This window comes from Labrus bergylta, chromosome 11 (genome assembly GCF_963930695.1).
Source record: "Labrus bergylta chromosome 11, fLabBer1.1, whole genome shotgun sequence".
NCBI lineage: Eukaryota > Metazoa > Chordata > Actinopteri > Labriformes > Labridae > Labrus > Labrus bergylta.
Window position 1 is genome coordinate 8,280,943 of NC_089205.1, and position 12,844 is coordinate 8,293,786.

A 12,844-nucleotide genomic window follows, 5' to 3' on the forward strand; every position below is an offset into this window, starting at 1 on the left:
AGAATTATTGTTTCATTAAAGCCAAGTAAATAACATTAACCTCATTATATCTCCAATCGGCACAAAAAGCCTTTGCCCTTTTAGTCTTAATTCCATCATGCACATTTGCTCAGGGTTGGAAACATTGAACAAATAAATAACCTGCTTAAAGCTCTCGTGAGGAATTTTCAATTTGTGTTGATTTTGGCGCCCCCTGTGGACAGAGCAGTACGTCTTCTTTCTTTGCAGATTCTTCCCTGCACATGTGTGATAGTAAGGGAGTTTTTCAATTGCATAAATCTCAAAGTCATTGCACATTTTGGTTATGCTTGCAAAACATTCAAATCAAGGTCTCCACTCTTCTTCATCTGTTCTTCATTACAAGCCATGAGTGCCTAACGTAATACCTGACTGACTGGCAAGATATACAGAGCGGGAAGGCCCTGGCTTGAGTGTCTGGCTGATTTACAGGCGTTCTGGGTGGCTGGCCTCGCAGCAAACAAACCCTGAATACCTGCCGGGCTTGCTGGGTTTACTGGGAGCACTGGCTACTCATCTTCCTACAGTGCGGACAGACAAAGGCAGGTCTGTTCCTCTGGGAGCCAGCAGGCAGCGGCTGCCACTTCCCCTGACCGGGAGCGAGACGGGAGGAAAGAGATATGGATGGAGAAATTGATGTTTTGAGAGCAAAGGGAGAGGACAAAGAAAAGATAAGGAGCCGAGTAGAAAAGACAGAGGGGAGGCTTTTTAACGACTGAGAGGAAATTGGCAAACGGCTGAGAAGAAAAAAATTAGGGAAGAAAAAGAGCGAAGGTCTGCAGGTCAGACGCTGCTTTATAGCGGTATATCGTCCAATATGGTGTAATGACCTACAATCTATCAAAAATGTTGCTTTCTATTTGCCCTTTTCACAAAGTATTCGCCTCACAGCCTCCGAGCAGTCCCGACAGGAACAATCCACTCTAAATGCTAACGCTACAATCGCCATGCTTGTTTTTTTTTTTGTTTTTTTTAACTCTAGCTCCGGCTTTTTCTGCATTATCGCAGCTCGTCTGCGAAACAAGACACCTCTCCCTCCTCCATTTTCCCTTCTTTCATCTCCCTGTCTGCTCTGTCCATCTCTCCAGCACCTACGATGGCTCATAACCTCGTTCCTCTTGGCCTCCAGCCTCATCCATCTGCTCCAGCAGATAGCTGCTGTCGTGTGAAAACCAGTCTATACGGTTTGGATTCCCCGGGACTTCTTCACGACATTTTTTTTTCTTCTTTAAGCTATTGTGAATTTTTCTCTCTTTTATTTTACATTTTAACTTATTGTCTTTTGATAGGCTGTCTTTTGACTGCTTCATTGTAGTTAAATCCAAATAATTTTCAAAGAAACTCACAGACTGGACCGCTTTGAGATCATGATGAGCAATGATGACTTTTGCATTGTAAACAAATAAAGTAAGTAAATTAGCTAACACTTGTGTCATGTTTCTTCTTGTCGTTCTTGCTCTACTGTTGATCCCTGCTGCGTTCCCTTTAAGAATGCAACAGGAGTCCCATTTGTCAGCTGAGCTGTCAATCATGACCTTAAATCCACTTCTTCCTCCATCAATTTACTAATTAAAACTTAACTTCTCAGAAAAGTGAACACGACATAAATTAGCATGCTAACAACTAACTATGATGACAGAAAAGCATGTTTTTGACGTGTATTTAATTTTGGAGCTTGCCCCATTTCCCCCATTTTTAAGGGAGGAGACGACCACCCGACGTCCCTGACGCCCAGCCACCACCACCAAACTGTGTCGTCACCACAACCACCTCAGTCCTCATTCATGCACGGCCTGCTCCGAACTCCACCTCAGCAGCAAGGAAGAGTGGACAAGAGGAAGACGAGGACTACAAAGGAGAAATCCTTCCTGAATCTATCCCATTTTTCTTAATAATGACTAAGGTCTGTAACCTGCTCTCGAGATAACACTTGTTATGAAAGAGCAGCTACAGCCAGTCAGCACTAAATCTTTTGGCTTCACTTCCAGGGGGATGTTTTGTCCATCTTTTTATAGCCTGTGGTGTCTACTGAAGCTTTGCAAAGCTTAGCAAAAGAAAGCGCTCGCTCCTCTTTAGCTTCTCCCTCTCCCTCCAGATACGGTTGCTTCTTCTGGCTAATGCCAAATATCCAACCTGAGATTTTTATATTCGCAGGTCATTGTGATGTCACAGCTGTTGCATCCATCAGTCTAACACCAGAGCATCTCTAAGATGTTGTTTCTAATGAATAGCCTCTAATGTCATAAAAAGGAACAGGCAATGAAGTCTGACTGTGGGATTCAACTGTGAATCCCTTCACTACTTTATCATCTTTTTCCTCACTTTTTACATTCCTGTAACGACTTTCAGAGTGTCTGTAGCGCTCAGTGCAGTGTGTCGTATGGCGTGACATTAATGTAGTCCTGTATGAATCTACAGCTCTGCAGTTTAGGTGTTGTTTTTAGTATTCTTCCTGATATTTTTATCATCCTCGCATGTTTTACGAGCTTTACTACGCCTTGATTTTCATACTCCATCTCATACTCTTTTCCTTTGTGATCACGATGCCAACAGCTGGGGGAGAGTGCGCCACATCTGGAGCGCAGCTGGCCACCACAGAAAGACAGGCAGAGGGGACTGAGAGGAGAGCAGGAGAAAAGAGGGGAGACGAAGGGCGATAGTGTGATAAGAAAATCTATATTGAGGTGTATTAGAGGTTGTTGAGTGGCGCAGGAGTAAAGCGGGCCAAAGGTAAAAATAAAAAAAAAAGGAACAATGAGGAGTGAAGTGAAGGTCACAACACCTGCAGATCTGAGCGATGAGACACAGAAACAGCAGGCCAGAAAAGATTTAAAGTATAGATACTGGATTAAAAAGACGGGCTGATGGACAGACTGAGAGGACGAGAGTACAGCGGTGTACTAATCAGCTGCGTTGCTGTCAGAGCTCCCCGCCATAGCAACCCATGAGTCATAGCAGCGGTAAACACAGCAGAACGTTTGTATAAACCAAAAAGCCTCACTGGCACATTTACACATTAACAAGCAGACTCTAGCAGGAGTTGAGCCACAAACTGGTCAGCACAGAAAACAACATGTGCTGCTTACAGGAGGTATTTTCTTCCCCTTCACTTATAACAGAGATTACGTCAACTTTACAAGGAACTTGTGGGAGTCTGGGAAACTAAAACCACAGGATTCCTTGTGATTTTCTTACCCAGCGAGCAGTAAGTGGGAATTCAATGATGTCAACAGGCTGAAACAGGTCTGAACGTCTAACAACTCATTTCAACCATTTTTAAAAAACATCAAAAATACTCTTTGACATCAACGTGTCAGAAACAGTTTTGTTTCATAATTTTGATAAACTTTTTATACTTTAGCATCGAAAGGGTGAAGGAGATGACGACTGTGTTACTAGTCCAAACTCCTTTTTAGGCGATGCATGGTGCTGCAGTGGTTAGCGCTGTTGCCTCACAGCGAGGAGGTTCCTGGTTTGAATCCCCATCGGACAGCAGCCTCTCTGAGTGGAGTTTGCATGTTCTCCCCGTGCATGAGGGGACTCCGGCATCCTCCCACAGTCTAAAGAAATGCTCCTTAGGTTAACTGGTGACTCTAAATTGCTCCTAGGTGTGAGTGTGAGTGTGTCTGGTTCTCTGTCTCTATATGTCAGCTCTGTGATTGACCGGTGAACAGTACGGGGTGTAACCCCGCCTCATGGCCTATGACAACTGGGATCGTCTCCAGCCCCCCTGCGACCCTGAACACGAGAAGTGGTATAGATAGTGGATGGCTGGAAACATGTATAAAGTACTTTTTGGGCAGTTTTATGTTAGAAAGTTTACAGACATCGACCCAGAGAGCAGTTTACTCATGCACAGATACTTTCCAGCTCTGACTCCCTGGACACATAGAGACCCCTGGGTGCTGAAGTATTTGATATCTGACAGGATTTGGCATTTATAGAAATGCCAGCAACTGATGTTGGAGAGACTGGGACTCGAATGCAGGGAGATCAAGTCCCAAAACAACAGGCCTACCACGCATGCTTCTTTAGTGACTGTCATGCACTTCTCATTATACAATTAAAAAAACATTTCAATCTTCATGCTCCTATTTGAGCTTGAATCTAGATCAGCCCTGTCATGTTACAACTCCACACATGAACATGCACGCACATCAAAACATTTTTTGCAGCAGGCATGAACCATTTTTCTGTATTGACTCGTTCTTTCTTCAGCTATAGCGGTAACTCTTCTCTGCTTTCTGATGTAAACCTGCCCTGTCTGACACACACACATACACCCACGCAGGCATGAACGCACACACATCTTGAATCCTTTGCATGTTTCCTATATGTGCAAAACACTCCTGTCAGCTGTCCTCCATCCTTCACTCCCGTCTCCGGGTCTCTGATTCCTACAGATCCAGTTGTCACCCCGCTCCTGCCTTCCCGCCTCACTCACTGCCTTCCCTCTCTCTTCTTCCCTCTCTCTTCTTCCCTCTCTCTCTCTCTCTTTCCTTCTCTGCTCGTCTCATAGCGCGGTGAATGGGCCCCTCTGTGCTCTGGAAGATTTAACTTGGATTCTATCTGTCGCTCACAATCTCTTTCCCTCTGCGTCACTCTGAAATAGTGCAGCAGCAGAGGAGCAAGCGTAATATTAACAGTGAGACTAAAGCTCAGCTGCACACTCACTGTAGGCGACTGGCTTTGAATTATAACACAAGAGTGCGGTGGGAAAGTCACTGTACGTGGGCTGTAGGCACTGTAAATAACACAAGATCAGAAGCTAACAACGCTGGTTATCCTCTGATGTATTGCTTTGCAAAAGGGCAATCTGAGCATATGTACCTCCACATTTAGATCAAATAGAGAACCATGACTATGCAATCACAGGTTATTTTAGTCAAAGGAAGGGCGGAAAGCATGCATACTATTCTGTTATGATATTATTCCATACTTTCACAAAAAACCTATCAAACAGGAAACACACTTTATGACACTAGTTGGGAAGGGAAACATAATTCTTAAAGCCTATTCACATAAGCACAAAACTCCTGAAAACTCTCTGAAATGTTGGTCGGGAGCTGCACGAGTAACAGCTGAATCTTTCACTCCAACTTTAACCTCACTTTGTCTTGCCTGCCCACTTGTAAATTTTCATCATGAAGTCGGGGTGAACCGCTGTGAGAACGCAGCAGGAAATATTTTCCACAAATATGATTCTGCTAGCATCTACAACTTTTGGTGTAAGATGGATTTTTTTTTTTTTTTTTTTTCGGCGCAAACCTGAGACAGAACTTGGGTTGGACGAGTTTCTGCAGCCAGTAAAGCTGCTCAACATGAGACAACGATGACACAGATAACGATACAGGCTAACGTTTTGTCTCAATCTGTTCTGAATAATATCTGCAGGGATGTAATCTCTCTTTGTCTCTTCTTAACTTCACCTGTCACCATCCTCTGTCGTCTCTTAGCCGTTGTATCAAAAGGTACAGAGACGAGCTACCTGGATAGTACCATAAAGCCATACATGATGACCTTAGCTAACTTACATAGAGCTGTAAGCAGGCGAGCGTGGTGATCTGTGGACATGTGAGAGACACTATTCTTCCTGTTGAAAGTTGGTGTATTATTAGACTTTGAAACTGCAAATTTAAGGTAGAAATGTTATTGTTGTTCTTAAAGCACTCTTTATTAGAAATTCACTGCAGAAGTAACATGTGAGAGCAAATCAGTGGCTAAAAGCATGTAGAAGGGTACAGATCAATCCAGACCCTGAGGGAGGGATCTGCTGTTCAGAAGCTTATTTTTTTTTAGCATTTTTAGGTTTCTCACACACACACACACACACACACACACACACACACACACACACACACACACACACACACACACACACACACACACACACACACACACACACACACACACACACACACACACACACACACACACACACACACACACACACACACACACACACACACACACACACACACACACACACACACACACACACACACACACACACACACACACACACACACACACACACACACACACACACACACACACACACACACACACACACACGAGCCTCACTGAAGTGTTGCATCACAGCCTCAAAGTCTAAACAGGCTGAAATAGGTCATCACAGGAAGATAAATCAAAAGATGAGACAAACAAAACGCGACCCTGGCAACTCAAAGTGACAGTTATTAGTTGCAATGAGCGCCCCACTCGGAGTTGTGGCTGCCAAAAAAAGACCCATTTCCACTTTCCTTGTTATCTGCAGAGAATAACGCCAGTGAAGCAAAGAAATAAAACTGCTGATCGCCAGAGAAACAGGGGAACACACACACACACACCCAAACACACAGACACACATCACCAAACATGCAGAGAGAAAAACACAAATCGCTGCCTTCACACATGAGTGTCCACTAGACGGGCGTTCAAATCCATTGTTCCAATCATTTATCAATCCAGATCAACATAATGTACGCTAATAAAGGTGCACAGACGGACACATAGATGAAACAACACGCCTTTCTTTGCACTGTGAGCATGCCATTAGCTCGTGCAGTAATGGAGGTAGATGAGGGAAAGGAGTGGTTGCATTTAACTAGCCTGCAGAAATCAGATAACTCCACTCAGCACATATTGAAGGCACTTAGGCATCAGACAGAGGGGTTGGGAGTGAGTGTGTGTGTGTGTGTGTGTGTGTGTGTGTGTGTGTGTGTTTCTGTGAGTGTGTGAGAGAAAGAGAGGAAGATAGAATGATGTACACATAAATGTTTAGAGGACAAGTACATGTTTAGTGTCACAGGTTCTGTGCAGACTGACATAATCACGTCCAATGTGAGCTCCTGCCAAAAAAATAAATAAAGACAGCAACCAGAGAACAAATGGTTCCCAGCATCCCTGTTCACACTTCTTGCTCTCCCTTCTGTTCATCCATCTCCTTCTCGTTCTTTTATATTATCTCTCTCTCTGTTTATCTCTTGTTCTTCCGAATCCGCAGCCTCCATCTTTTCGCGCCGCCTCCCTTCATTTCTATTCTCCCTCTTTCCTCCTCATAACCCTGCTCTGTCTGTGAAGCACTTCCCCCTTTCTACCACTCATGTCTCCATCATTCCTCTCTTCTTAACCATCATTTGAGTACCCCAAATCTCATTATCATATTTTATTCCTCTAATTAATCCCTCCACCCCTTTTTTTATTTGTATCCAAAATTGGGCCTTCTGGTTCGGGACTGGGAAATTTGACCTCAAAGCTCCTCTGAGGATGTGTAGCTGGTTATTTTTATTACACTCTCTCGTTGTGATCTACAAAAACACAAAAGACCATCAGTGACAAGATCAATCGTTTGTATAAAGTTATTTAGAAGAAACAGCTGCCATGGGGTAGGTGTCAGGAACTCTGTAGTTTAGTTGCAGGGTTCGGTTTCATTTATCGCACTGAAGTTTAAATCTAAACTTTTTGTGCTCGTGCTCCTTCAGCATTAAGGCTCAACAGTTCATCCAGATAAATATCCTTGTTCCCCTTCAACTGGGCGAGCCCCTGACCCGCAGTCTAACAGAGAGTCCAGAGGTCGGTGGGACTCTGAAGGGAGCCCAGCGTGGTTGCCGGCAGTAGCAGGGCCGGGCCTGGAAGTGAAGCTGCTTGTTTAGCAGACCCACCCTGACCAGCACAAAAGGGGGGCTACACCATCCTCCACCACCAGCCAACCCAGACAGCACCCTGATTGGCCAGCTGGATGACCTTTGATCGCTGCTGTATTGTGGTCTCAGCTGCACCAAACCTCCCCCTTTGGGTGTGTGAGCGTGTCTGCCCGTAAGTGTGTGTGTGTGTGTGTGTGTGTGTGTGTGTGTGTGTGGACAACAAAAGAAAGCCAAGTCCTAATGCAGCAATCAGAGCTGTGGAAAAGGGGAAGTGGTCAGAGGGGAAATGGAGTGTGTGTGTGTGTGTTTGTGTGCACTTGTGTGTGTAATGCTGCCGAGATGGATGTGCTGTAATTATTATCTAGTTGAGCTTGACCTGCAACAGTGATTAGCTATATAACAGCCCATTTATATCCCGCAGCCATCACATGCTAGCACCTCTCCATCTCAATGTTACAGCCAGCCTACAGGCTTCATATGGCCTCAGATTTCAACTGGTCGTTGTCATCCTTGAACGCTTGAACTCAGGACCAAACCATGGCTTCAGTGTCAAGCAACGGATTTAAACAAGTTGTACTCATCCTTTAGCCCCAGCCCAAGACCAAATGAAGGCTTCTTCTCGCCCTAAAATCAAACATGATACCATTCTTAAGCCCAGTGTTATTCTAACATTTCATTGTCAACCTAAAGCTTAGGCCAGGACTAAACCTTCTTCTAGTCCTAGATTTAGACCAATCTTTTAGCCCCAAACTTTGATCAAACCTAGTCTTCTTCTAGCTATAACAAAAACCATGTCGGTGTCCATCTTTAGCCCCAGTCCAAGACCAAATACAGCCTTCTTCTAGGCCTTTAATAAAACAAATACCTTTCTTTAGTCGTGTCCAAGACCAGACCCAGCCTTCGTTTATAGCCCTGGATTGAAACCAAACATTGTCCATTTTTGAGTCCCAGTCAAGCAGAATGTTTACATGCACTTAGAAAAAGTTTTAATTGTGTTAGTCCGACTAAAGCTGGACTATAAAAATGCATACTAAGTAGAATTTTAGTAGAAAATTGAGGTTAGGCTAACATGGATAATGCTGCTGGGGATCGATTTATTCTGCATGTTTACGCCTCAGTTGGACCCAAAGTGGCCTTGACGTTGTGTGCATGCTCCGCACTTCCTGCACCAGTTTGATTCAGGATTTGACCCAGAAGTGGAATGGAGATCATTTGTAGCATAAAGGAGTTTCAGAGTCGCCTGCCTTCGGATAATGCCTTAAGTTAGAGTTGTACGTTTCACCGTTTGACATTAAAATAGTTTGCTGCTTGCTAACTTGTCAACAGGAAGAAGGTCCAATAGTGACTAGTTGAAAGGGGACATATTGTCACCTACTGTGGAGGAATTAGATGTTTCCTTGATAAATAAATGTATACTGGGACAAGGACAGTAATCCAAGAAAGTGGCCTAATCAATCTTTAACCATGGCTCAGTTTAACTGTGCATGTAAACGTACTTATGGACCAGACATTGCCTTTCAGCCCCATGCATCTGCAGACCAATCCTAGCATTCCTCTTCTTCCAACTCCAGACCACACCTGACCATTTTCTAGGCCATCCAAACTTCTTACCCAAGCATTCGAAGTTCATTTCGAAGCCAATTTGTTCGACCTCTGGTGCTATTTTAAAAAGCCCAAACTTGTCTTATCTCTGACCCAAATGTGGCCCACCTCTAGCCCGAGATCTAGACCAAACCAAGCCTCCCTCCTTCCTAATGTTAGGCCCAAAATGAGGTCTTTTTAAAAACCTTGTTCTGGGTCCTGCATAGCACTCCAGCCTGGGACAGCACTGTCTTCGCAGTATGTCCACACTTACTGTCTGAACACACCCCATGTGACTCTCTCTCTGTCTGTCTCTTTTTTTGAAGGCAGTTGGTCAGGGTAGACCACCCCCTAACATCATGACAGGCTGGGTGAGGAATGCCATGTCATGGAACAGATGGAGCTCCTCAGACAATGGAGCCTCATGCATTAACTGGCCCTTTATACCCAGGCATGTGCCAAGCGTGCAAGGGAGGGTGTGCATCACTGCCACAGTCTCTAAAGTCATTTAAAAGCCACACTTTTTATTTCTCATGTTCATTGAATCTTGTTCTCAGGGAACAGGGAGTGCGATCACATGAAACTATACGCTTTCTGAAACATGAGTGGAGTGCTCTCTGGAAGTTTAAAAACGATGCAAAATACAGAGCTGGCAAGGTCGTATGATGCAATGGAGCGAGATAGAGACGATCCTGCAGAGAGTAATGATTATAAATGTATTCAAACTGAGGGCGCGTGTTTCAGTGGCCATGCTGTCCCGCAGAAAACACATGAAAACACCGCAAACCCAGAGCCAATGATTACCCAATAATCAACGTGACTCCTTACAGATGTATCCACATGATCTTATTCTCACGCCAATGATGACGCAATTACGTCAATTCCATACATTAATATACCAAGTAAGGTTAAAGGTCCATATTATCTATAATAAGGCATAAAAGTTACACGTTTCATCCTAACCTGACATGACGAGAGAATTTAACATCATGGCTATATCGGGGCAATTTATGAGTTTGTAGTTTTGCTAAATCCAATCAGACCTTTCTCTTAATTAGGAGTCCCTTTGCTGATGCATTAGAGATGTAGACCGCTATCAAAAGGCTGGAGCTGCCACATTTCATTCATATCACACACATATCCATGGGCCCATTGGCGAGCTCCTGATCCACACTAAAAGAGCTGTAGTTGTATCCAAACAGCAGAACTACAACACATCAATGACTACGAAGCAATTTGGGCGGATGATCTGCACTTCTCCGTGGTGGATTTATGAATCAAAAAAGAGTTGTTTTTTTTTTTTTATATAATCGGGTCTCCAAATGTTCCAATCCTGGAAGAGTCAGCAGCCTAGACAGGGATGCCAGATTGGACGGAAAACCAGTGAACTCACCCAAGAGAACGACGGATGATCGGCTCGCCGCTCCCCCTCGGTGTAAATCCAGGACCCCGGACAAGTAAAATAGCCTATTCACCAGAATAATCTGCGATGCGTAATTTCACAAAATCCTTCTGATCCGCACTGTGAGAGCGATGATTGGAGGCGATGTGGAGCCGCAAATCAGCCTGGTCGCAACACACACACACACACACACACACACACACACACACACAAATAAAAAATAAATAAAAAAGGTACAACAACGCTTCAAGTGGTATTTCAGGGGGAAATTAGCGTATCTGTAGTAATCTCGGATGCTTTGGTTGTTGACTGTGCACTTACTGAGCAGTTTCCCCCGGCTCCACCCGCTAACCCAGCCTTCCCAGTGCGCCCATTGGCACAGACGCCCGGACATGCAAATCTACTCTCCCCATTGATGTTTTCCAGAAAAGAAAAAAAAAAAAAAGCAGGGATAGTTTTCAGTCGCTCCACTGCGCCACCGTGTGGCAACTCATATACTGTGATAATGCCATTAGGGCCTTTACTCCAATTTCCCCTGTAGGGAAATTCCCTTCTGCTTTCAGAGAGTAGCCTAGATTCAGCTGCAGACTGGACAGCACAGGGAAGAAGGGAAGAGATTTTAACAATAACTTGTTTTTCTAAATTATATTAGTTTCAATGATTAATATTTATCATGTTGTTTGGGCAGGTAGGTTTTCAGCCTGTCTCCATAAAAAACTATCATATTAGCTATTTTTTGACATTTACATAATTTAAGATGTAAATCAAAATTCGTATTTACCTGTTTGTTTGAGAAACATGTCAGTAATTCAGATTTTCATAATAATAATAATTATATGCAACTCAAGCTACAGTTTAAAAGTCTTCTGTCCTTACTTAAAGGGGAGTCGTTATAAAGTGCAATTGCAGTAGGTAAAAAAGTATTTTTTAATCTGTCCTTTTTGCAGCTTAGCTGCCGTAGCCTCCCACTAAAAACACTCTTTTGTTCACACACAAGATTGTGTAAGGGATGCATCTTATTGTCCATAATGTTCAACAGTTTCTGTATCATCCTTCTCCCCATCACCACCTCCAGGGGCTCCACAGCAGTCCCCCAGCACAGAGCCAGCCCTCCTAATCAGCTTGTTAAGCTTTTTAGAGTCACAAGCCCTGATGCTGCTGCCCCAACAGACGGCTGCAAAGAAAATGGCACTTGCCACAACAGTCTGATAAAACATGGATAACATTTTGCTATACACATTAAAAGACCTAAGCTTCTTCAAGAAGTAGAGTCTGCTCTGACCCTTCTTGTAGACAGCCTCTGTGTGGTGCTTCCAGTCCAGTTTGTTGTTCATGTGCACCCCCAAGTATTTGTAGCACTCCACCACCTGCACCTCATCCCCAAGGATAGAGATGGTGCTTAGCTCAGGCCTGTCCCTCCTAAAGTCCATCACCATTTCCTTGGTCTTTGTTACATTTAACACCAGGTGATTCTTCCCACTCCATGCAACAAAGTTATCGACCAGCATCCTGTATCTGGCAGAAGATCATTCTGTACAGGGCTTGGGTTGGGAACCGTAGGGTCACCGGGTCAAGTCCCTGGCTGTGTGGACCAACATATGGAAGGTAGTCTGGTAGCTGGAGAGGTGCCATGTCACTTCCAGAGTACCAAGGCGCCCTTGAGCAAGGCACCGGACCCCCAACAGCTCTGGTGCGCTCCCTGCAGTGTGTATCTGACATCTCTTTGGGCGGCTGTGGCTCAGTGGTAGAGAGTCGTCGTCTCTCAAACAGGAGGTTGAGGGTTCAATCCCCTGCTACTCCCTGGCTGATGAAGTGTGCAACAAATTAAAGAGCTTCTCCAGAGTCCACAGCCTGTTTCATAGTAAAAATCAGGATTAAATAAAAACCCTAATACAATAAGATAACCAGAAAGCATCACAATTAAATCCTCATGGTCATAAAAACTAACAGTGAAGTTCCACTAAAATGAAGCCAGTTCTGCTGATATAAAATAAACAGTGAAAGCATGGCGGGCAGGGAGTCTGCCCCACTATGCCCTCATGTTTTCTCTGTGGCCACCGGTGGACCGTTACTCTAAAATAACATCATTTTTAATTTAACCATGTAAATTATTCTCAATCTTGTTTAAGTGGAAACATCCACGGAGATTAATCTTTGTAAATAAAGTGGACCTGGGAGAAACAGCCCCTCCCCAGGC

General features: G+C 44.2%; 1 protein-coding gene across 2 annotated transcripts in view; it reads right to left on the bottom strand.

Annotated features, from left to right (window-relative positions):
* numbl (NUMB like endocytic adaptor protein) overlaps nucleotides 1-11,062 on the bottom strand; it is a 53,028-nt gene extending 41,966 nt beyond the window's left edge. Inside the window, exons 1-2 of one of the 2 annotated variants that reach the window (XM_020644356.2) lie at nucleotides 10,969-11,062; nucleotides 10,639-10,811 (exon numbers count right to left, since the gene is read on the bottom strand). The gene's annotated coding sequence lies outside the window, so the exon portion shown is untranslated. The other variant, XM_029279435.2, reaches the window with a different exon arrangement.
* Between the last annotated feature and the right edge of the window lie 1,782 nt (nucleotides 11,063-12,844).